This window comes from Bos indicus x Bos taurus, chromosome 1, assembly GCF_003369695.1.
Source record: "Bos indicus x Bos taurus breed Angus x Brahman F1 hybrid chromosome 1, Bos_hybrid_MaternalHap_v2.0, whole genome shotgun sequence".
Classification (NCBI taxonomy): domain Eukaryota; kingdom Metazoa; phylum Chordata; class Mammalia; order Artiodactyla; family Bovidae; genus Bos; species Bos indicus x Bos taurus.
Window position 1 is genome coordinate 114942709 of NC_040076.1, and position 23809 is coordinate 114966517.

At 36.8% G+C, this 23809-nt stretch overlaps 1 protein-coding gene across 1 annotated transcript in view; it reads right to left on the reverse strand.

The window, feature by feature from the left end:
* Positions 1-18904, reverse strand: part of MBNL1 (muscleblind like splicing regulator 1) — a 222293-nt gene extending 203389 nt beyond the window's left edge. The window contains exon 1 of the mRNA XM_027543281.1: positions 18834-18904. The gene's annotated coding sequence lies outside the window, so the exon portion shown is untranslated. The remainder of the gene's footprint in view (positions 1-18833) is intronic.
* Positions 18905-23809: the final 4905 nt, after the last annotated feature.

Sequence of the window (23809 nt, forward strand, 5' to 3'; positions counted from 1 at the left end):
CCATGTGCTAAGCAGATGGCAAGGAGGGTAGAGCTGGGCAAAGCCTCGCACCTCATAGACTCCCAAGTATTTTCAAATGGTAAGATTACCTGGCATATATGTGTTAAATGTTTGATGGCAGAAAGAAAGACACAGAAAGTTTTGAAAGGCCATTAGACGGACAAACAACTTGATGCTACAACCACTTTTAACAAATCGTTACACTATAGCAACAGTGATGAGAAGTTTGTTTTTCTTATTTTTCGTGCTGCCATTATGTAAAGACAACAAAATGTCAAGTCTAGTTCCCAGACCCTGGGGCTCCAGACAGCCAGACTTCCTCACCCTGCCCTGAGGGAACACCCAGCTGCCCAGCAACTCTCTTCAAGCTTCCCCCAGACCTTTAACAACAAATTCCCAACTAGGTGATAGGAGATTATCTGATTAAAGTCATTCACACTAAGGTGAGAATGAGGCTTAATCCTTCAAAAGTGTTTGCTTTGACAAAAGGATAGCTTGTTAACCCTAATGAACTGCTAATTGGCAGAACTGGAGGGCTCTATGGAAAAGATCCCTCCTCCTCACTTTCCCAGACTCCCCACCCCCTAGTCCTTCCCTGTCTATTTACCTTCCTGAAATAAAGGAAGAAGGGAAACTGGTGCATTCAGAGATGTTAGGGAACTCCTGTTACCCACACTATCTCTTTGAACCCTCAAGAGAGACATGTGAGACGGTATTTATGAGCCCATCCTAGAAAGAAGGAGACCGAAACCAGGGCAGTGACTCTTTAGCCACATTTTGGATCCGTAGAGTACAACCATCTATTTCTGGGCGGCAATTAAATCAGGATTTCTAGGCATGGCATTGGTATTTTCTTATAAGTTCCTCAGATGATTCCTCTGTGCAGTCAGGTTTTCCTACTGCAGAGCTAGAGTTTATGCGATGAAATTACTCAGAATCACTGGCAATGCATGGACCTGCTCTGTCTCCTTCCATTGGCAAGTTTAGTTGGCACAAGAGAAGCAATGTTATCTGCAGGAAACTCTGTCTCAAGTCCAGTTAGGTTTTTGTGTAAACAGGTGCCCATACACATGTAGAAATGCAGGAGTCAGACTAGTTGTGAGGAAGTAAGGTGATGCGGCACTTTTCTTCTGTACCTGGTTGGATGAGGTGCTTCTTGGGCAATCAAAACAGGCTACACTTTATACCAGGTAAGCATCAGTAAAGTTTGGGCTTAAAAACTAGCTAGAGAAACAACCAAGCCCACACAGAGGATAATCCTACATGTTATGTAATGCTTAGGTTGCTGTTTGCTTAGAATTCTATACCCTGTTTCTTTCTAAGAAATTGTGATCATGAGCACCATTGAGAATAGTATCAAAGCTTCAGAGTATCCTGATCCACTTTGGGATTTATTTATATCAGATTACAGAAAACATAATTTTATATATATATATATATATATATAACATATATATATAACATAAATATATATATAACATATATATAACATATAAAACATATATATAATAAATATATATAACATATATATAACATATAAAACATATATATAACATATATATAATACATGTATAACATATATATATATAATATATATATATAACATATATATATAGAGAGAGAGAGTCCCTTGGATTGCAAGGAGATCCAACTAGTCCATTCTGAAGATCAGCCCTGGGATTTCTTTGGAAGGAATGATGCTAAAGCTGAAACTCCAGTACTTTGGCCACCTCATGCAAAGAGTTCATTCATTGGAAAAGACCCTGATGCTGGAAGGGATTGGGGGCAGGAGGAGAAGGGGACGACAGAGGATGAGATGGCTGGATGGCATCACTGACTCGATGGACGTGAGTCTCAGTGAACTCTGGGAGTTGGTGATGGACAGGAAGGCCTCGTGTGCTGCGATTCATGGGGTCGCAAAGAGTCGGACATGACTGAGCGACTGATCTGATATATATATATATATATATATATATATATATATGTTGCAGCCATGAAATTAAAAGATACTTACTCCTTAGAAGTAAAGTTATGACCAACCTAGATAGCATATTCAAAGCAGAGACATTACTTTGCCAACAAAGATCCATGTAGTCAAGGCTAAAGTTTTTCCAGTGGTCATGTATGGATGTGAGAGTTGGACTGTGAAGAAAGCTGAGCGCCGAAGAATTGATGCTTTTGAACTGTGGTGTTGGAGAAGACTCTTGAGAGTCTATTGGAGTGCAAGGAGACCCAACCAGTGCATCCTAAAGGAGATCAGTCCTGGGATTTCTTTGGAAGGACTGATGCTAAAGCTGAAATTCCAATCCTTTGGCCACCTCAAGTGAAGAGCTGACTCATTGGAAAAGACCCTGATGCTGGGAGGGATGGGGGGCAGGAGGAGAAGGGGATGACAGAGGACGAGATGGCTGGATGGTATCACTGACTCGATGGACATGAGTTTGAGTGAACTCCGGGAGTTGGTAACGGACAGGGAGGCCTGGCATGCTGCGATTCATGGGGTCTCAAAGAGTCAGACACGACTGAGCGACTGAACTGAACTGAACTGATATATATGTTCTAGAATACATATAGATATGTATATGCCTATATAAGAAAATATATGTATGTTTGATTATATATGTGACTTTTTAGAAATAAAAGCTCTGGCAAATGTTAGTATATTTTATGAATTCACTCACCAACTAACATGGTTAAATCATAAAGACAAATAAATAACTGGACATTTCTCATTTGAATCTCATTTGCAGGTAGTGTTATTAGTCATAATATACCATCTTTGTGAATGTGCAGTCAGCCCAAAGGACCCTCCTGGTCACACCTGGCTGGCCTCAAATGTCCTTATTTCTGCCAGAGGCTTAGCAATGAGTAATCGCTGACAGGATCTGATCCCCTCTAGCCTTCTCAGTAATTCATGTATTTTTGGATAGTGTTGAACATTCTTTTCCCTTTTCAAACTTCTCTGGACATAGGCCACCAGCTCACCAGTAACGGGCGCATTTTCACTCTTTTTGCTGTCAGCTTTCCTACCTGGTCCATGAATAGTCACTGAGCACTTGACATAATTCTGCCTTTCCTGGAATCTGAGGCTACAGGGTGAGCAACACTAGACCCCCAGCCTCTTGAAAGATACAGTCCCACTGGGGCAATAGACATGAAATAGCAAGTAATTATAATCAGGTAAGTAAACAACAGGACCTCTCTGGTAGCTCAGATGGTAAAGAATCTGCCTGCAATGCAGAAGATCTGGGTTTGATCCCTGGGCGGGAAGATCCACTGGAGAAGGGAATGGCAACCTCCTCCAGTAGTCTTGCCTGGATAATCCCATGGACAGAGGAGCCTGGCAGGCTAGGTTCATGGGGTCACAAAGAGTCGGACACAACTGAGAGACTAACACACACAGGTAAACAGTACAAATTTGCAAAGTGTAGTGAAAGAGAAAAAAGAATGTGAGCAAGTGACTCTAAATTCCAAAGACAGACAATTATTATTTTTATGACCTCCCCTTTATTTCATTGAATTCTAACATCTGGACTCATTGCCTTGTGAGAGTCATCATAGTGTATAAACTACATGTCTACACTGCTCGAATTCCTCATTTGAAAGATAGAATTCTGCTACTGTTTTTGCATAAAACAGTGACTTGACTTCTGTTAAGATGCACGGTGTCCACCACACAGCCCCTGAGGGCAAGGTTTGAAGAAATCTGTGACTTATCATTACCGTTCTGCCCTTGCTCTGTTCTTTGGTGTTTATTTTCACTTGCTTCCTGGGTTTAATCTTTTAAGACTGACATCTACAGACAAAGCTAGCATTTCTCCCACACTTTCAGAGTATAGTATGTCAGCTTTTGAATTAACATATGAAAATCCACTTGTGCTATCTTTTGTTTTGTCAAAATTACAGTCTCTTTTTTTAAAATCCCTGTTCCTGATGTAAAAATTTTTTTCTATTCCTGGATATAAAAAGCAATGTGTGCTTATTTTAAATAATGTATCAAGTGCCTTTAATAGGGTTTTATTAATTCTGTTCAGGTGCCATCGTAAAGATGTTTATGCATGATTATTCTAGGCTAGCAATAGAGCAGCAGTGTCTAACTCCTACCCACAGGCTTATTCCCATGCACACTATAACTTCCTTCTATGGCTTCAAGACGCCCACGTCCTGCAAAAGCACTTTCCTACCTGTCATTTAGTCTTTACAATTAAATAAAGAAAAAGGTAACTGTGTAAGAGAGGCTGGCCACTCTGAGTCTCTCTTTTCATGAAGTCTTTCTTCTCTAAAGATACTCTAAATTACAGACTTCGCCAGAACAGTTTTTCCTCTTGTGATGACTTTGAAGTCTGTTTATTCTTACAATATACTGGTAGGTCTGTGTTGGAAGAAGCTGTAAATGGTTTGTCAGGGTTCCTAAATACTTAGAATTCTACATGGGCCCTGGGAAGTGTTAACAGATTAGACTTGAACTTGTGGAAAAGGGCATATCTGGCACCAAATATCCAATTTATGGGGTGCAGACAAATTGACTATTAGGGAAAATGGAGTACTTGGATGATACTTCGCACAGTTTTGGGTATTTTTCCTTACCATGATGGAAGAAGAAGACAACTGAAGTAAGTCGGCCTCTTTTATGACTAACTTACTGGGTGACTAAAGGGAAAACACTTCGGGGTTTTTGACAACAGGTACGCACATGCCAAATATGACACATGGGCCAGTCTCCATTGGCAAGAGTCTGGCTGCTTCCACCTTGCCCTTTTGCTTGTCTTGTTGAGCACTTTTGAAGCGAGGCATACCCTTCTCTCCCCACCTCATGCAATGACCTGCGTGTGTACCACATTCTTTAGAAGAATCAGGTTAAAAAACACAGGGGTAATTTTTCAAAAAACTGTTATTCTGCCCATGACCTTGGCTCCTGTAAGATAAAGACAGTCTTTGGAGCCTGTTATTAGACTCGAGGTTCTGGACAATCTCTTCAAGTCTCAGTTTCCTGTGAACTTAAAATCCCTACCTCATAAAAATGTGCTCATGAATGACTTCATGGGAATTAACCTAACATGGATCCAGCATTTGATAACTTACAACCACTATTATTATTTTAACTGGATAGCAATTACAAATTTAAAAATCTAGAATATTTAAAGAATAAGCTCATGTTAGACTTCAGGTCTTCAAAATATGAGGATTAGACTCAAACTACAATCTTAAGAGATTTACAGCTATTTTCTACAAGATGAAAAGACAGATTCCCTTACAGTTTTTTTGAATAGACAGGTAGGATGTAATTAAAAGGGAATCCCAGATCTTCCCTGGAATGATAAACAGGCACTTTAGAAACATCTTAATTGGCCAGTGAACAGCTTTCTTTTGTCCAACTTTCCCTACCCACTTTACAAGGAAAATCATAAGGACAAGCCAAGCCAAGCAAAGGGCATCTATCTACCACTTTAAAGAACAGTTTATGTGCACAGTTGCATGGAAACCACTTCCTTTGGAGCCATACGTGAAATTATGATTTTTTTTTTTTTTAAACCCAGTCAAAGCTGTTGCCACAGTACAAAAATTTAGCTGTCTACTTGCTTCTTTTAAGTAACACAAGTCAAGAGATCCTTTCAGACATAACTTCCTCTTTTTCAGATTTTATTCCTCCCTCCTGGGAAAGAAAAAAAAAAAAAAAAGCATATCTCTCAACTTCATCAGAACAAACACGCTCAGAACTCTAAGAGGAGAAAATAATGATTATATGTTGCTAAGTACTATTTAGTAACAAAGACTTGGGCCACAGGAATGATGATGTCACCCACAGAAAGAGGAACATTTACACTTTTGAAAGAGATTCTTTTCCAACACGATGGGTCACCATCAGAAGAACAAAGCCAAATAAGGCAGGAGAGTCTGCTTGGCCAGGAGAAGGCATTCTTAGTATCCAATGCTGGAGAAATTATTAGCCCCAAGTTAACTAAATAGAGTCACACCCCAAACCCACACGCCTTTTCTGTGATCCCCTCTTGAACCTAGTTCATGTCAACAAACGTGTACTACTCTATGGCAGAAATCCCATTAACTCCCACAGCAGATTTGCTACTTGGTTAAGTTACCCAACTATAGTAAGCAACAGGTCAGAGAGTGGCTTCATGTTTCAGGACTGGTCTCTTAACATTCACACACGGTAGATAAGCATATATTTATTCTCTCACACACCAGCACTTAGAAACCACACACCATCTCACACTTTGCATTAATCCGATAACATGGTGAGTCATCATGCCCACAAATGTATGTGATAGGATGGAGTGCATTGCTTAAGTAGCATGTAAGTCATTTGCATCCTCCACACTTCCCAATACTGGTAGCATAATGATTTTCTACTTAGGTACTGTCAGGAGCATGTAAAAGTTAGCTTCTAACTCCTACAATATCATGTCTGCCTGCCTTGGGGAAATTATCATTGTGTTCCCCTCCACACCACCCATGGCCAATCTTCTAGCACACACTCAGACCAAGGTCACAGTAGATTTTTTTTTTCTGCTTAGACTCTTAACCCAAAGCAGATATAGAAACAGCCATACTAGTTGCAATTCACTTTTTAAGTATAGGGGGAAGCCATTTGCTCCTAGATATTGAGTCTGCTTACTCCATTTTTAAAAAAAAATAATATATCTTGCTCAGTAAATTAGCTTATATTCCCTTCCCAAATCATACCCCACCTCCAAACTCCCTCAAAAAGTTTTTAATAATAATATTAATAATAATAATAAGTGTTATTTAATTGGGTCATTTAAAGCTCTTGAGATGAGAAAAATAAATCAGAGGGAATTCATAATTACCATGGAAAATGCAATGTATAAGTTACTGCTACTTATAAGAGGAACAGGTTGATATTGCTAGGGTCCCTATGATCACTGACAATGAGATTTAGGAAGAATAAACAAAGGAACATCTGTTGTCTCTAGAGACTCTAATGTAGCCTTTTCTCTAGTCTTTTCTGCTTCATATCAATGCAGAAATGAAGTGCCTTATGACCCCATTACCAGACATCAGTGAATTTATTTTCAGTGGCCATGATTGGGGTCAATTAATCCACAGCAATTTTGCTGAAAAATCTCAAGTTGATAAATTTAAATTATATTTGAGACCTTTTCACTTTTATCAAACTCACACCTATTATGGAAATAAAAAGGCAAGAAAATGTAGTTAACCTCTGAAGGTAAAACTGAGCTTATCTGAAATTTATATAAATATAATAATTTAATCTCCTAAAAAAACTTTTGACCTATGTAGCAATTCCTGCTTAGCTTCAAACAACAGTTTACTCCCTGGCCTGTGTTAAACACAGATAATGAATGAGTCATTCATTGTATTCCTCCACCCCATCCACATATGCACACATCCTTGCAAATATTTGCTCACTTTGGACAACTCTTTTCCTTGACTTCCAACATAGGTGACCTGGCCCTTTGTCAACCTAACCTCCTTAGTTTTATGCCCCATTTCCCTCAAAGGACCAGACTCCTCCTTTCTACTTCTCAGATGTGCTAAGCTCATTCCTGTCTCTGCACTTGCCCCTCAATCTTCCCAGGTCACTCTTCCCTGAATCCATGGTGCCTTAGTCTTTTCAGCATTCAAGTCTTAGCTTAAGTATTACACTTTCAGAGAGGCCACCTCGGGAGGCCAGCTGTCTTTCTGTCCTTCTGCTTTGCTGAATTTTCTTCATGCTGCTATCATTATCTGAAATTCCCTTTTAAAAAATTTACTTGTCTACTGGTGTACTCATTGTCTTTCCCCACTAGACTAGAAGTTCAGCTCCTGGAGGGTGGAAACTTGGTCTTGTCCACGCTTCAAATGAAAACAGTCTTCTCACAAGAATTAAACTCTTCTCCTCACATAACCCACTTCCTGAGAAGAACCACAAAGTCAGGGACACCAAATACCTCCTGTGGTGAGGCCATAAAATGGGGAAAAATTACAATATGAAATTCATTTTATAAATCATAATTCATAAAATATTAATATTTTTAGTTCTTTGAAATTAAAAAGTTTTAGTTCTTTGTAATTTCCCCTAAATTTATTGTCTTTTTCATGTAATAAAATGTGGATGATTCAATTTTAAAGTTACTTCTTTTACTAAGCCTTGTGCCATCACTTCACCCAGGAGTATAGCTTTAGATTATTTTGATGTCTTGGGTGATACCTTATATTTTTCACATTGTGTCTCAAAATCCATTTCTTTAATATTTCCTCTACTAGATGGTAAGATTTCCAAGGCAGGGGTTGTACCATGTAAATCTATAAATTTCTAATAGCATCTAAACCACAGCTTTCCCTATCTTGTTTCTCAATAAATAAATAGTAGAAGCAATATAATACGATGATAAAAATCCAGCTTAGAGAAAAACACACCAAGATCAGTTATGTTACCATTATCAAGTTAGCTCTCTCTGAACCTCTCTCCCTTTTTCTCTTAAATCTGTAAAATAGTACATATTTCACAGGGTTGGTGAGGTATTAAATTACTCATGGGAAGCTTTTGACATACAATAATATTTTTAAATGGTATTAAAAAATAGTCCTAAAAAGTGACATACCATGTCACATGCAATGGTACTAAAAACTGATGCTAAAAATATAATAAAGCTATTATCATCATCATCACCACTATTCTTTGGGGCCTAAAAGTCTCAAGAACCAAGTTGTATGTTTATAACTTTAATCTTGACATTTTCCACAGACCAAAACCAAAACCAAACAAAAGTCAAAAACAATTTTCCTAGAGCAGCTTTATAATCCACTTTGAGATCTAAAATAGATCCAGAAAACATTTGCAAAATATGTGAACTATATGCATAGCCATGAGGGTGATTCATCAGGAAAGGATTCTGGAAGGAGATTGCTTTATATCTGGCTTGAAGAAAGCAATGAACCCTAACTGCAAAGATGAACATGCATGCTAAGCTGCTTCAGCCATGTGCAACTCTTTGCCACCCTATGGACTGTAGCCCACCAGGATCTTCTCTCCATGGGACTTCCCAAGCAAGAATACTGGAGTGGGTTCTTTCTGCAGGGATCTTCCAGAGCCAGGGATCGAACCCACATTTCTCATATCTCCTGCATTGGTAGGGGGTTCTTTACTACTAGCGCCACCTGGTAAGCCCAAAGAAGAATGGACAGGTGTTTTTCTTGGTGTTGAGGACAGGGACAGAAAAAGTGTAGAAGCAGTGAGGCAGCAATGCACAGAGATTGCCCCTCCATATTCTAAGAGGCTAGTGGCAGCCACTATGAACTCATCTCTTTTCAGCTCAGTGGAAAAAAGCCAACACACACCAAAAAGAGAACTTCTTGGTCCATTTGTTGTCTCCAGGGACCACTTTTTGGTTTCAGTTCCTTTCACTCAGTGGTAACAGAAGTATCCCCACCTGACAACTGCATGACAATTTAGAGTCCTACCATAACCATGGCCTCTTCCAGACCGCCTTGGGAGATAGCTGTTATTTTCATTATGCCTGTTTTATTTGTACATGAGGCTTAGAAATGTTGAAACATTTTGCTTAATAATTTATTTTAGCACCTACTATATTCCATGCAGTGTTTGAGATACTGTGGATATAACATGAACAAAACAGACCAAATCCCTGCCCTCATGGAACTTATATTCTAATGGGAGGAATGGACAGTAAATAATTGAGTAAAAAAAAAAAAAACTAAAATGTTATTTAGTATTAAATATCACTCGGATGGAGAAGGCAATGGCACCCCACTCCAGTACTCTTGCCTGGAAAATCCCATGGATGGAGGAGCCTGGTAGGCTGCAGTCCATGGAGTCGCTAAGAGTCGGACACGACTGATCGACTTCAATTTCACTTTTCACTTCCATGCATTGGAGAAGGAAATGGCAACCCACTCCAGTGTTCTTGCCTGGAGAATCCCAGGGACGGCCGTCTATGGGGTCACACAGAGTTGGACACGACTGAAGTGACTTAGCATAGCATAGCATAGCATCATTAGGATACACACACATAAGTATGCACACACACACACACACACACACACACACACACACACACACACATACTGCTATGTATAAAATAGGGCTTCCTTGGTGTCTTAGTGGTAAAGAATCTGCCTGCCAGTGCAGGAGATACAGGTTTGATCCTTGAGTCAGGAAGAACCCCTGGAGAAGGAAAGGGCAACCCATTCTAGTATTCTTGCCTGGGAAATCCTGTGAATAGAGAAGCCTGGTGGGCTACAGTCCATGGAGTCGCAAAGAGTTGGACACAACTTAGCAACTGAGCGTGCATGAGCAGGCATGTATAAAATAAGTAACTAATGAGAACCTACTGTGTAGCACAGGGAGCTCTACTCAGTGCCCTGTGATGACCCAGATGGGAAGGAAATCTGGAAATGAGGGGATATGTGTGTGCATATGGCTGATTCACTTTGCTGTACAGTGGAGGATAGCACAGCAATGAGGGGCAACTATACTCCAATAAAATTTTTATTAAAAAGTGAAAAAAAATTAAAGAAAATTAAAAGACAGAGAATGACTGGAGTAGGAACTCTTCAATAAAATAGTTGGTGATGGAAGACATCTTTTTGGAGGAACATTTGAGCAGAGATCTGAATAAAGAATGCTTGTGTCTTTATTAAAGAATGTGTGGGAAGAGCTTGCTAAGAAAAGAGAAGGAAAAGTACGTGCAAAGTTAAGATACTCTAGGAGCAAAATAACGAGTGGAGTCAGAACATAGTGAATGAAAGGAAGACAGAGCGGATTTGAAGGCGAAGACGTAGGTAGATGGAGAGTCAGAGCATAGTGAATGAAGGGAAGACAGAGAGGATTTGAGGGCAAAGATGTAGGTAGAGGACAAGACATGAAGAATTTGAATTTTATCATACTTAAAATAGGAAGCCACTGAAGAATTTCAAGCATCGAGTTATATGATTTGGTTTATGTTTTAAAGAGTCACACTGGCACTGGGATGCATGAGTAGAAAAAGAGAGATTTCTTAGGAGGATACAGCAAGTACAGAGACAGTGTCTCACATGATACTCAAGATGGCGGAAGGGGTGAGCCTGATCAGTGTTTTGATATATTTTGGAAAAATATATTTAATAGACTTGCTCATAACTAGGGTGTAAATGAAGCAAAGAGAAAAATTAGTGATGCTTTTGACCTACATAACTAAGTATAAGATGGTGCCATTTACTGAGCAAAGAAGATTGGAGGTGGAGAAATGAAAAGTAGTGGATAAGTAGAATTTTTTTTCTTTTTGGACATGTTGACTTCGACATAACTGTTAACATCTGAGTGAAGAGCTTTAACAATAAGTTTGAGGTACGAACCCAGAAGTTGGCAGATGTTAAGGAGGTATGGATTTTTAAAAATTGAACTGTATGAGACTAGATATTTGGAGAGGGAAGACAAGTAACTTATCTAAGATCCACAGTCAGCAAGTGACAATTGAAATTGAAAATGAATCTTTTGACATCAACCCACTTTCTCTTGTTACCGCAAATATTAGGATGTATTCATAGTTATAAGCAACTGGAGTAGAATATAGGGGAGGTCTGGGAACAGGAACATTCTAGAATAACTTATATGGAAGGATGAGAATTTTTTTCAGTGCTTATGGACTATGAAAATTTATGGTTACTTCTTATCTTACTTTCCTTATCTAATTATTTGTTGTAAATAAGATGATATTTGCACAATTAACTTTTAAAAAATCTCTGGAATGATAAACACATAAGGTTGGCCAAGTACCACAGATATTTATCTCCTTTCTCATTTGAAATGGTCATTTTCTGGAATATTCAAGAAAGTAACTGAATTTAGACCAGATGTAGACTGCATAAAGTGAAGAGGAACTAAAAAGCTTCTTGATGAAAGTGAAAGTGGAGAGTGAAAAAGTTGGCTTAAAGCTCAACATTCAGAAAATGAAGATCATGGCATCTGGCCCCATCACTTCATGGGAAATAGACGGGAAACAGTGGAAACAGTGTCAGATTTTATTTTTTTAGGCTCCAAAATCACTGCAGATGGTGACTGCGGCCATGAAATTAAAAGATGCTTACTCCTTGGAAGGAAAGTTATGACCAACCTAGATAGAATATTAAAAAACAGAGACATTACTCTGTAAACAAAGGTCTGTCTAGTCAAGGCTATGGTTTTTCAGGGGTCATGTATGGATGTGAGAGTTGGACTGTGAAGAAAGCTGAGTGCCGAAGAATTGATGCTTTTGAACTGTGGTGTTGGAGAAGACTCTTGAGAGTCCCTTGGACTGCAAGGAGATCCAACCAGTCCATTCTGAAGGAGATCAGCCCTGGGATTTCTTTGGAAGGAATGATGCTAAAGCTGAAACTCCAGTACTTTGGCCCCATGTGAAGAGTTGACTCATTGGAAAAGACCCTGATGCTGGGAGGGATTGGGGGCAGGAGGAGAAGGGGACGACAGAGGATGAGATGGCTGGATGATATCACCAACTCGATGGACGTGAGTTTGAGTGAACTCCGGGAGTTGGTGATGGACAGGGAGGCCTGGTGTGCTGCAGTTCATGGGGTCACAAAGAGTTGGACACAACTGAGCGACTGAACTGAGCTGAACTGAGACTGTGTAAAATTGAAATATAAAGGAAAAGTTCAACTAGTAATTCAAACAAGTATTTCTGAATTGTGTCATAAAATTTCAATTAGGTTGTATCAGGTTTGTTTAACAGAATTGGTCGCAAGCAAGTAGCAATTCCTCTTCATGACTTAAAAAAGATTAAATAAATTAAGAAAAAAAATTAAAGCAATAATAATGAAAAGGAGAAAAATCTTAAAGCCAGAAACAAATGGAAACAAATAATCTAATTGTATTTTAAGTAAATATTATGATAACCTGAATAAAAAAAAAAGAAGAAAGAGTGAGGGATGGAGTGAGAGAGGAAGGAAGGAAAGTGTATTCATCTAATAATTTACAACTACAGTATTTGGTGGGGTATGAGTGTTGGGGAGAGAAGTGCACACAAACTCTGCCCTCTATTTCAGTAGATTTGCTTATTGTAGTAGCAGTTTGGGTAAAGCAATTTAAAGATTATTTTAGATGTATCATGCTGCTGCTGCTAAGTCACTTCAGTCGTGTCCGACTCTGTGTGACCCCATAGACGGCAGCCCACCAGGCTCCCCTGTCCCTGGGATTCTCCAGGCAAGAACACTGGAGTGGCTTGCCATTTCCTTCTCCAATGCATGAAAGTGAAAAGTGTAAGTGAAGTCGCTCAGTCCTGTCCGACTCTTAGCGACCCCATGGACTGCAGGCTACCAGGCTCCTCTGCCCATGGGATTTTCCAGGCAAGAGTACTGGAGTGGGGTGCCATTGCCATCTCCATTAGATGTATCATAAAATTGAGCAAATGAGTAAGCATATTGATATTGTTAGGATCCAGGGCTCACAATGCAGAAGAAGGAGCACAAAAATATGGAATTGTGGAGGGCAAGAAAGAACCCTCTAGTAATAGATTAGAATTAGAGCTATCAGATGAACTCATGATGTCTAAAACAGAGGTGTGTCTATATAAATTTTTTTTCATGAATGCCTATGATTTGTGAATGCATATTTGTGTGTTTATGTCTATGTATGTATATGCAATAATATATTTCTCCAGAAAGAGTCAAGAAGCAAAGATATGGCAGTGGCAGTGAGTATACTAAACTCCCAAATCTTAGCTTCTAACACTATTCCCCACTAAAGGAAATGAGAAATGAATGATTTCAGGGGTGATACAGGATGGGTACTAGAACATCTTATTCAGAAGAGTAAGAGAATACTTACTCAAATGATGAGGGCATGTTGCAAGGCATCAGAAGTCAGAAAGAGAGGGCTTCATTGGCTAAATGTGGACCATTTGAGCACCAAAATTATTAAGGTGGCAATAGCCATTGAAAATACAGAAATCCATGAGTTCACACCAGTGACAGATAAACATAAATTAATAATCAAATAAGTGGGAGGAAAGAGAGCTCTTTTGCTTACAGTAGAATGTGCAAGACTGATGCAAATGTTCAGGAAGTGCTGGAGTTGAAAAATCATCATTTGGAAACCATTTTAGTACAGATTGCATCAGATAGCACTGGTTAATGCTAAACCGACACGCGGAGCCGTCCTTATAAAATGGAGAAATTAGGCAACACCTTGATTAGATAGCCAAAATTAACACTCTCCATGTGGCATAGATGAGCATCACATGCCTCTAGATGTTGATTGCACCTGTATGTGCCGTATTCTAGCAGAAAATGCATAACCACAAGGTAATCATGAAAAAATGTCAAATATATAAAATGAGGAACTGTTAAAAAGAAAAGAAAAAAAAGTATGTGGATAAACCGTATTCTTTAAAATCTGCAACTCCATACAAAGAAATGTTGTTGAAAGGCTCCAAATTAAGGAAGGCTAAGGAGATACTACAACTAAATGTGATATGTGACATTAGAGTGAATTCTTTACTGGAAGGAGAAATATCATAAAAGTTATTATTAGATAAACAGTAAAGTTAAAATATGGACAAATATGAGATTAAAATATTATATCCATGTAAATTTGTGAAGTAGATAATTATATGTAACTGCTAAATAAGAAACTATTTTTAGTCATTACACAGTGAAGTAAAGGGCCATGGTGTTTGTAACTTGCCCTCAAGTGGTTCAGAAAGAAAAAAAAAAAATAGACATAGAAAGATGGAAAGAATGAGAACAAATTATAAGTAAATGAGGTAAAATATTAAGATTAAGTAAACCTGGGTAAGGGAATAAGAGAGTTCCGTATACTGCTTTTATTTTTATAACATTTTTTGAGCTTGAATTTATTTCTAAATAAATACATTTTAAGTAAATGAAATATAACAAGCATATCTAGTGAGCATTTTGAAAAATCCATTGCCATAAGATATGTGACTTTATCTTACTGAGAAAGCCGCCTAATTGCACTGAGAATGTTTTTATCCCTTCTCTAATTCAGATTTGTTCACTAGCACAGGAAAAGAATAAATGCATCTGCTTAAATTTTTTCTTATGAAAAGTGAAACTAAATTTAACTAAGGTATACTTAAAGAAAAATTCTACTTTTTTTTTTCAGAATCTGAAGAAACTGGTGATGTTTTTGAAGATCATATTACCACTTATATCGAAAAGAAGAATTCTGAGAATGTGGTGACAACTACATACATAAAAAACTAAAAGCTTACAATGAAATATCTGTAAAGTAGAATATTTTTCTTTAAATTTGGATTTTAAAATACAAATTTAGCGTTTTCCTCAATAATACTGAAACATTAAAACTTATTTCTTGTATATATACAGAATAAGGAAAAAATAAAACTGGAAGCAATTTGGAAAACATCAAATATAACTGCCTGATTTTAGTTCATGTAAAATAATAAAAATTATCAGTGATGTCAGGTAAGTGTTGGAAATACAACAACAATGCTCAAATAACAAATAATTTGCATTTTAAATATTTAAAAAATTAGCACTGTTTTTAAAAAATTTATTGGAGTAATAGTTGACTTACAATAAATTAGTGGTGTTTTTATTTTCTACACTGCAGTGCAGACGTGTACAGTCGACTGCATTTAATATATCGTTTTAAGTGGGAGTGTTCAGAAATATAAAAGGGCTTGCCCTTATTCTTTATATTTGCAGATATATACTTTCTTGTATGGAAATGAGATACACATTCTATCTCACAGACAAAATATACTGAGTATATTTTTGGGAAATACACAGTGCATATTTTTGGGAAATCAAGAATTTTCCAATTTATTTAACACATAGTTTTATTAGCAAAATAAATATGAATGCACTACATCTGATGCTTATCTGGAAATCATATGTGTTAAAAATAAATAGAAGATCAACAGATGTAGGTGGATACAAATTTGCTTTTAAAAGGCTGAAAGACTCACAATACCTAGTTTTAGAGAATTTTTGTTTCTGAATTTAAAACATGCCATCCTTCTTAGTTTGCACTTAAACCATAACCTCTTTCAGGCAACAAGCTTTCTTGTGTCTATTTTTCTTTTTCTTTTTTTTTGCAAATGGGGAAATGGCCCAAAGAAGGGAAAGCAAAACAAACAACAAAGAAATATTTCTGTATTTCAAAAGACCTTTTGGAAATCCAGTTGTCTATATCAGAAACAAATAATGTTGTTTCAAAGTAAAGTTATTATATGAAAGATGATATATTCGTCAGGGTGGGATAGAGTCTTCTGTTAGCAAGTCATTCTCTTCTACAGGTGGGCAGTTTTGGGAAGTTCATACTGTGAAAGAGAGATATAGCCAGGGAGTTATGAGATTAGCTGGATCAACCCTGGGTCTCAATCAACTGACAGGTCCTCAGCAATATCACCCACAGGTCACATAGTCAACTGTGTCTTATTAAGACAGATATAAAATTTCACAATGCCATACAGCAGTCATTTAGTTTTAACTTTTATTAGACTCAGTGAAAATCGATGCCTTATATAGTATGTCACATGAATATAATTCTAATGAAACATAGTAAAATATGTGTCTATAGTTCAAAAGTCAAAATTTATGTTTCCCAGCAATAAATTATTTACATTATGGTATCTACTTTCACTTAAAAATTTTGGATGTGGTTGTTCATTGGTCAGTTGCCAAGTCATGTCCAATTCTTTGCGACTTTGGATGTGGGGGCAAAGTCTAAATGTTTTATGTAATGACAGTGTGTGAAATAAAAAGTCTATGTAATAGAAATTCCTTGCTGGTCCAATGGCTAGGACTCCATGCTCCCAATGCAGGGGACCCTGGGTTCAATCCCTGGTCAGAGAATTAGATCCCACATGCCACAACTAAAAAAAAAAAAAGATCCCATGTGCTGAAACTAAGAGCCAGCGTAATCTAAATAAACAAATATTTTTTTAAAAGTTAATGAAAAAAAAGCCTATGCAATGCATCCAGCTGTTTTCCTAACAATACCAGGAATATCCCATTCAACTATCTACATGACTTATGCAAACACAGCCAGATAGGCACTGATTTTTTTTCTGTAGGTATAATTTTCTCAAAGGCAGAAAATATTCTAAGCTTATTTTCCATAATCTAGGACTAGGCTGTTCGTTCAGAGACTTTAATAATTCTCAACAACAACAACATCAACACATCTGTCTTACTAGCAAGATAGCATTTTCTCTATTTATTTAGCCTTTATTTGCGTTCTGAATTACAGCAGTGATCAATTTAGATTCTAATTTCCTTGGATTATGTTTTCTCTTTGTTGTCATCAGTTATTCAGTGTAACACCGCACTATGTATAGCATACACATAGCACATAATAGTTTATGATGTCAAAATATCTCATACTTAAAATTCTGGACATTTAAAAATATTTCCATCATTTTTTTTGAATAAAGAAGGGCATTAAAAATGATATTGTTGCAAATAACATAATGAAATTCTATGGAAGTAGTTGTATTTAATTGATATGTGATACATAAAGATGAAGGTGTATAATTTTAATGGTTTTCTCACAACTATCAGCTTAATTTTAAAATGTTAATTAGTTAAGAATTTCAAACTTTAGTCAACAGTTTACTTCCTGAATTTATAACACTATCAATCTGTTTTTATTTCTTTTTTTTTCCTCCTTATAATCAAAAAACAGCAACTCTTGTTACAACACTTGACATGAAAATAGTTTTTTTAAAAAACCCTTTTTCCAGGTAATGTAGAACCAGTATGACAGTACTGTTTACCAAAAGAGTAAAAATTAAATCCGTTAATTGATTGAACAATGTAGACTTTCTCTTTTGGAAGCCATGCTATTATTGTAACTGAAAAAGCAAACCAAGTCAAGTAAGCGTTTGCATTATTATTTGAATATATATAAATGTTATATATGTGTGTGTATAAGTGCATTTTTCTTTTCAAAGATGTTTTGAGATAAATTGTAATGATTTTGGCCAAAGTCATGGAAACCAACTGCTTTTAAAAGGAAGATTTAAAAATTGTTGTATAAAGAATACAATTGTATTAAAAACACTTAATTCATGTTAATATGTATAAACATTACTCTAATTGGGACAAACAATTGGAAAAAATTACATTGTATTTAGATTACTTTAGAATTTCCTAGTGAGATCAGTTTCAGCTTAGTTTGATCTCCAATTACAAATCCAAATGGTCTTTGTTTTAGTTCTTGCTCTGTTGTTAAGCATTAAACTGTAAACTGATCTTAAGACAAACATGAATTCATTTTTCTAGATCATATCATATACGCTACAAATTGCTTTTCTAAAGTATTTAAATATCACTGTAATGTGATGATATGAAAAATAACACTGAAATGTCCTTTTAAAATAATACATTTTCACAGTGAGTAAACAAATGCAAGAATATCTTTTCCCCAGAAAATGTTCAACTAATAATATGCAAAATTAACAAACCAATATATGTAGGAGAATTTACAAACGTTAAGAATTTACAAACGTTAAGAATTTACTGGAGCTGGGAAAGAAAAAAGTTCTCAAAATTTATCATTAATATAAAAATTCTTTTAGTGTAAGTTGTGTACAAACTTACGAAGAAAGAGTATGTTTAACTTTGCAGTTAAAATAATTTAATGGTCAATGAGAACTTTTAAAATTTCCAGCTTTTTAAAGATTGTATGAAGTTGAGACATTGTAAATTTGCTAAGCATTTTCATTTGAAATATTGACTACTTACTTGAGAGAGATATCCGGTTTAATTTAACTTACTTTGTAATCTGGCCAGTATTTAAATTGTTGTTCTATAAGTAACAACCCAAATAAAATGAAAAGTAATAAGTAATACTTTCTTCTTACCTCTATATCTTATTTACAGTTGCTTGTTGGGCTGCTTAGAGAATTAAATTAAACTAACAGCACCTCAAAGAACTCTGTTCTCTGCTCTGCTCTCTTCTCTAGACAAATTTTTTTTTTCCCCCTGTGCAAAGTGATAGTCTACTGAAAGAGGAAGTTGTGAAACACCACAGTCATTATGCTTTATAAATTCTACAGAGAACAGAAAATTATTCACAAAGCTTACACTTGAAATCATGGTAACAGCCTATAATTTGTGGGTATACATACAAAATTAATGTATATAGTTATATATGTAAGCAAATTTTAGAAAAGTTATAGAAATTTATACTTAAGTAATGTTCATTTATATGAGGAAACATCTCCTCTGTGGTTAAATGATAATCATAGAAAAAGAGAAAATATTGCTCTATGTGGAAGAAATTGTCAAGCTGATATATGAGGAATAAACTTGCTTTTTCATAAGGCTAATTAATGTAAAGTCTTTGGAGTATGACCTAAATGCTAACCTGACTACAGACATTTTGTAAAAACAAAAAAACTTCAGTAAACGGGCATGTTCCTGGAATCTGAATAGTGGTTTTTTTACCTAAAAGTTTTAAACTTCCTTTCCCATGAATAGTTGCCTGTTTCATATAGATAAAGCATTGCAAAACTGAAACTGTTCCTTATTCATGAGCTATGATCTCTCTCAACTTCAGCCACAAGAATAAAAAACAGGTGCAGATTCTGCAATGCTGAGCATTTAACTGGTTAATTTTCTAAGAAGATAGGGCATTAATTAAAAATATCTATGGGACAGTAGGGACAATATTTGAAAAAGGACATAAAAACAGTTGGGCAACACATATACTATTGCTAACTTCAAATAAAAGGAAATACTTATGTATATACTTCTCCCAGGTTACTGGATCATAGAAGCAAATGGGTAGCTGCAATTTTTATGTGGCAGTCCTTCCCACCCTCCCTTGCTGGTTGGTGAAGAGATAGGGGGTGGATTGCAAGAATAATTAAGTAATTATGCAAACCTCCACACGTTGCAAGAACTGCTTTCTGAACTTTAGAAACTACCATACTCTCAAGGTATCACACGCTGCTTTACTTAACCTTATTTTCAAAGAGCCAATAAAAAGTAATTAGGGGATGATTAAAAATGGAAACATTTTCCATTTCACCTAAAGTCATACTTAATGTGAATTTGCAGTAAGTGAAAATAAATGAATACACAACACTAAGAAAGCTCCCTCCCCCGCCCCCCAACACTGAAATCAAACCAAATAAAAACTCCACCATAGAGTCACCAATATGAAATTTGATTAAAAAAGTGAGATACTTATAGAAAAACTTTGAAGAAAAAGTTATTGATGTGATTAACATTGCTTAGATTCTATGTGTTTTGAGAGACTTTATAATTACTATATGTGAGTATTATTATAAAACATTAAGCCCATCTGTTGCTCAAAGACCCAGGTTTACTCCTGGAAGCACAGTGCTCAGTATCTCTGGATGATTTTAATGTGCTAGCTCAATATTTGTGTCCCTTTTACCTGGGTGGTAGATGTATATCACTATTTCTCTAAAAATCCTTTCTAGGCTGGTGAATATGTTCAAGGTTCCCCCATCTCAAAAAATCTCTGACTTTACTGCCCTATTACTTTTCTTTTTGAAAACGTTGTCACCATTGACTTCTTTCAATTATTTAAAATTTGAAAAAAATTATTTAATTTTGGCTGCACTGGATCTTTTTTTGCTTTGTGCAGGCTTTCTCTAGTTATAGAGAGTTGGGGCTACTCTGTAGTTGCAGTGTATGGGCTTCTCATTGCAATGACTTCTCTTGTTGCAGAGCACGGGCTCTAGGACTCACAGGCTTCAGTAGTCGCAGCACATGGGCTAAGTAGTTGTGGGTCATGAGCTTAGTTGCTCTGCAGCATGTGAAATCTTCCTGGACCAGGGATGGAACCCATGTCCCTTGCACTGGCAGGCAGATTCTTATCCACTGTCACAGGGAAGTCCTACTTTTGTCATTTTTTAAAAGCATATATCCCAGAGGTATTGTTTGCACATAGTTGTACAACCATCAGGCTTCCCAGTTGGTGCTAGTGGTAAAGAATTCTCTTGTCAATGCAGGGGACAGACATGGGTTTGATCCCTGGGTTGGGAAGAATCCCCTGAAGAAGGAAATGGCAACACACTCTAGTATTCTTGCCTGGGAAATCCCATGGACAGAGGAGCTTGGCAGGCTACAGTCCATGGGATCATGAGTTGGACATGACTTATCAACCAAACCACTACCAGCATTGTTCCATTGTTTGTCTATACTGTATTTTGTTTATCCAGTCATTCTCTAATGGATATTTGGGTTACTTTTACCTTTTGGCTGTTGTGAATAATGCTTCTATGAACATGAGCATACAAATATCTGTCTCTACTTTCAATTCTTTTGTGTATATGTATGTGTGTGCATGCTCAATAGTGTCCGACTCTTTGCGACCCCATGTACAGTAGCCCACCAAGGTCCTCTGTCCATGGGATTTTCCAGGCAAGAATACTTGAGTCTGTTCATTTCCTACTCCAGGGGAACTTCCCGACCCATAGATCGAACTTGCGTCTCTGATGTTCCCTGCTTTGGCAGGTGGATTCTTATATATCTAGAAGTAAAGTTGCTGGATTATGTGCTTTTCTTTTTTTTTAATTTTTGAGAAACTGCCATACTGTTAAATCTTCCTATCTTCCTTATTTGTCATGCCTCTGCACTCTGGTTTCTGTCTCTGCTGTGTATCAAGACTCTTGACAAAGTCATAGAATGATCTTGATACCAAATCCAAATGACAACTCAAAGCCCTGGTATTTGACCTCTTTGCAACATGTGCCACTGTTGACCACTTCCTCCTCCTAGAAGTGTTCTTTGTGCTTGAGTTCTTTACTTCGCCCTCTCCTGATTACATAGCAATTGCTTCTTTGATTTTCTTATAGGGTTCCTTTAACTGTGTTCATCTACTAAAGATTGGAATTTCTCAGGATTCTGTTCTGGGCCTGCCCAGATTTTTACCCACAGTCTCTTTAGTATACATCCATGGTTTCAGTAGGCAAATATGTATTGCTCCCAAACCTGTCTCCAACCTAGGTATCTCCCTAAAGAAGTTTTGACCAGTGCAAAATACAAGATCATTTTTACTTGTGATCTAGAGGAAAAGATTTTGTCTGGAGGCAGTAAGATCAGCCTGAATTAATTTTCACCTCTATTGTTTAACTTTGGGCATGCCAGACATTATTTCTGAGCTGTCTTTCCTCACCCATAAAGTGGGACCTTAAATGACCTCCTTAGAAAGTTATTGAAAGATGATTTTCTTAACATTAAAAAATTATGAAATAAAGATTACTTAAATAACTATGTTTATAGTATAAAAAATATAGGTAAATCAAAAGACTATTCTATTTTCCTCTAACATGATTCTTCTCCCCAGAGGTAATCAATGCTATCAATTTGATACATATCTTTGCAGATCTACTTCCTGTGTTATTATATATGTATACATTATGTATATTATATCACATATGGAATTAAATAATTTTGTGGGTTTTTAAATGTACATAACATCATACTTACGCTTTTCACTGTGATGTTTTTTAACTTAAAAATATAGCTTGGGGCTTCCCTAGTGGCTCAGTGGTAAAGAATCCACCTGCCAAAGCAGGAGACACGAGTTCGATCCCTGATCCAAAAAGATGCCACATGCTGCCGAGCAACTAAGCCCATGCACCAAAACTATTGGGCCTGTGCTCTGGAGACCTTGAGCTACAACTCAAGTTGTAGTCCACTACTGAAGTCCACACAACCTAGAGCCCGTGCTCGGCAACAAGAGAAGTCACTGCAATGAGAAGCCCACACACGGCAACTAGAGAGTAGCCCCTGCTCTCCACAACTAGAGAAAAGCCCACACAGCAATGAAGACACGGCACAGCCAAAATTACATAAACGAATAAACAAAATTATAAAAAATACAACTTGAAAATAGGGCTTCCCTAGAGGCTCGGTTGGTAAAGAATCTGTTTGCAATGCAGGAGACTTAGGTTTGATCCCTGAGTTGGGAAGATACCCTGGAGAAAGGAATGGCAACCTACTCCAGTACTCTTGCCTGGAGAATTCCATGGACAGAGGAGCTGGGCAGGCTACAGTCCATGGGACTTAAAAAGTTGGACACGACTGTGCGGTTAACTGTTATAGCTTGAAAATATCTGTAAGTTATTCTTTTGAACTGATTCATATATATCTAATCCCCCTGTTGATAGAATTTGTGTAAATTCTTCACAATTAAAAATAGTGTAGCCAGTCAGCAGCATTATAAATGCCTATTTCAAAGTTTGTGCAAGTCTTTCTTTAAGGTAGATAAGGGAAAGTAGAATTTTTGGAATGTATATGTATTTGAAATATTAATCGTCACTGCCAAATTGCCCAGTCAAGAAAAACTTTATCCATTTGAGCTTCCAACATGTCCTGGTTTTGGGCTCTTTTTCCAGTATTTGATATACTTAAACTTTTAAAGATTTGCCAATCTGATGCACAAGAAAATGGTGTCTTTATAGTTTTAATTTGGACTCTCTGATTACTATGGAGATTGAATTTATTGTAATGTTTGTATCTCACTTTTTAATTCCTGTTTTGTAAATTGTGTGTTCTTTCATTCTAGACATTTTATTGGATAACTGTCAACTTCTTATTGATTTGTAGAGTTGAATTTATCTTGTTTCGACATATTGTCATCATTCTTCCTTTTTAATGCTCCAGTAATTGGCTACTGTAGCTTTTTGAGATGACTCTAATATTCGTTGATAATATGCTTGCTTTTTGGAACAGTGAGATGACCCAGGTTTATTTTGTACATTTCCTACCACAGGTCTGAGCTTAGTCATTTCTCTAAAGGACCCTGATTCCTTTTAGTAGGACACAGTTTCTTCAGACCACAATTGAGACCTTAATG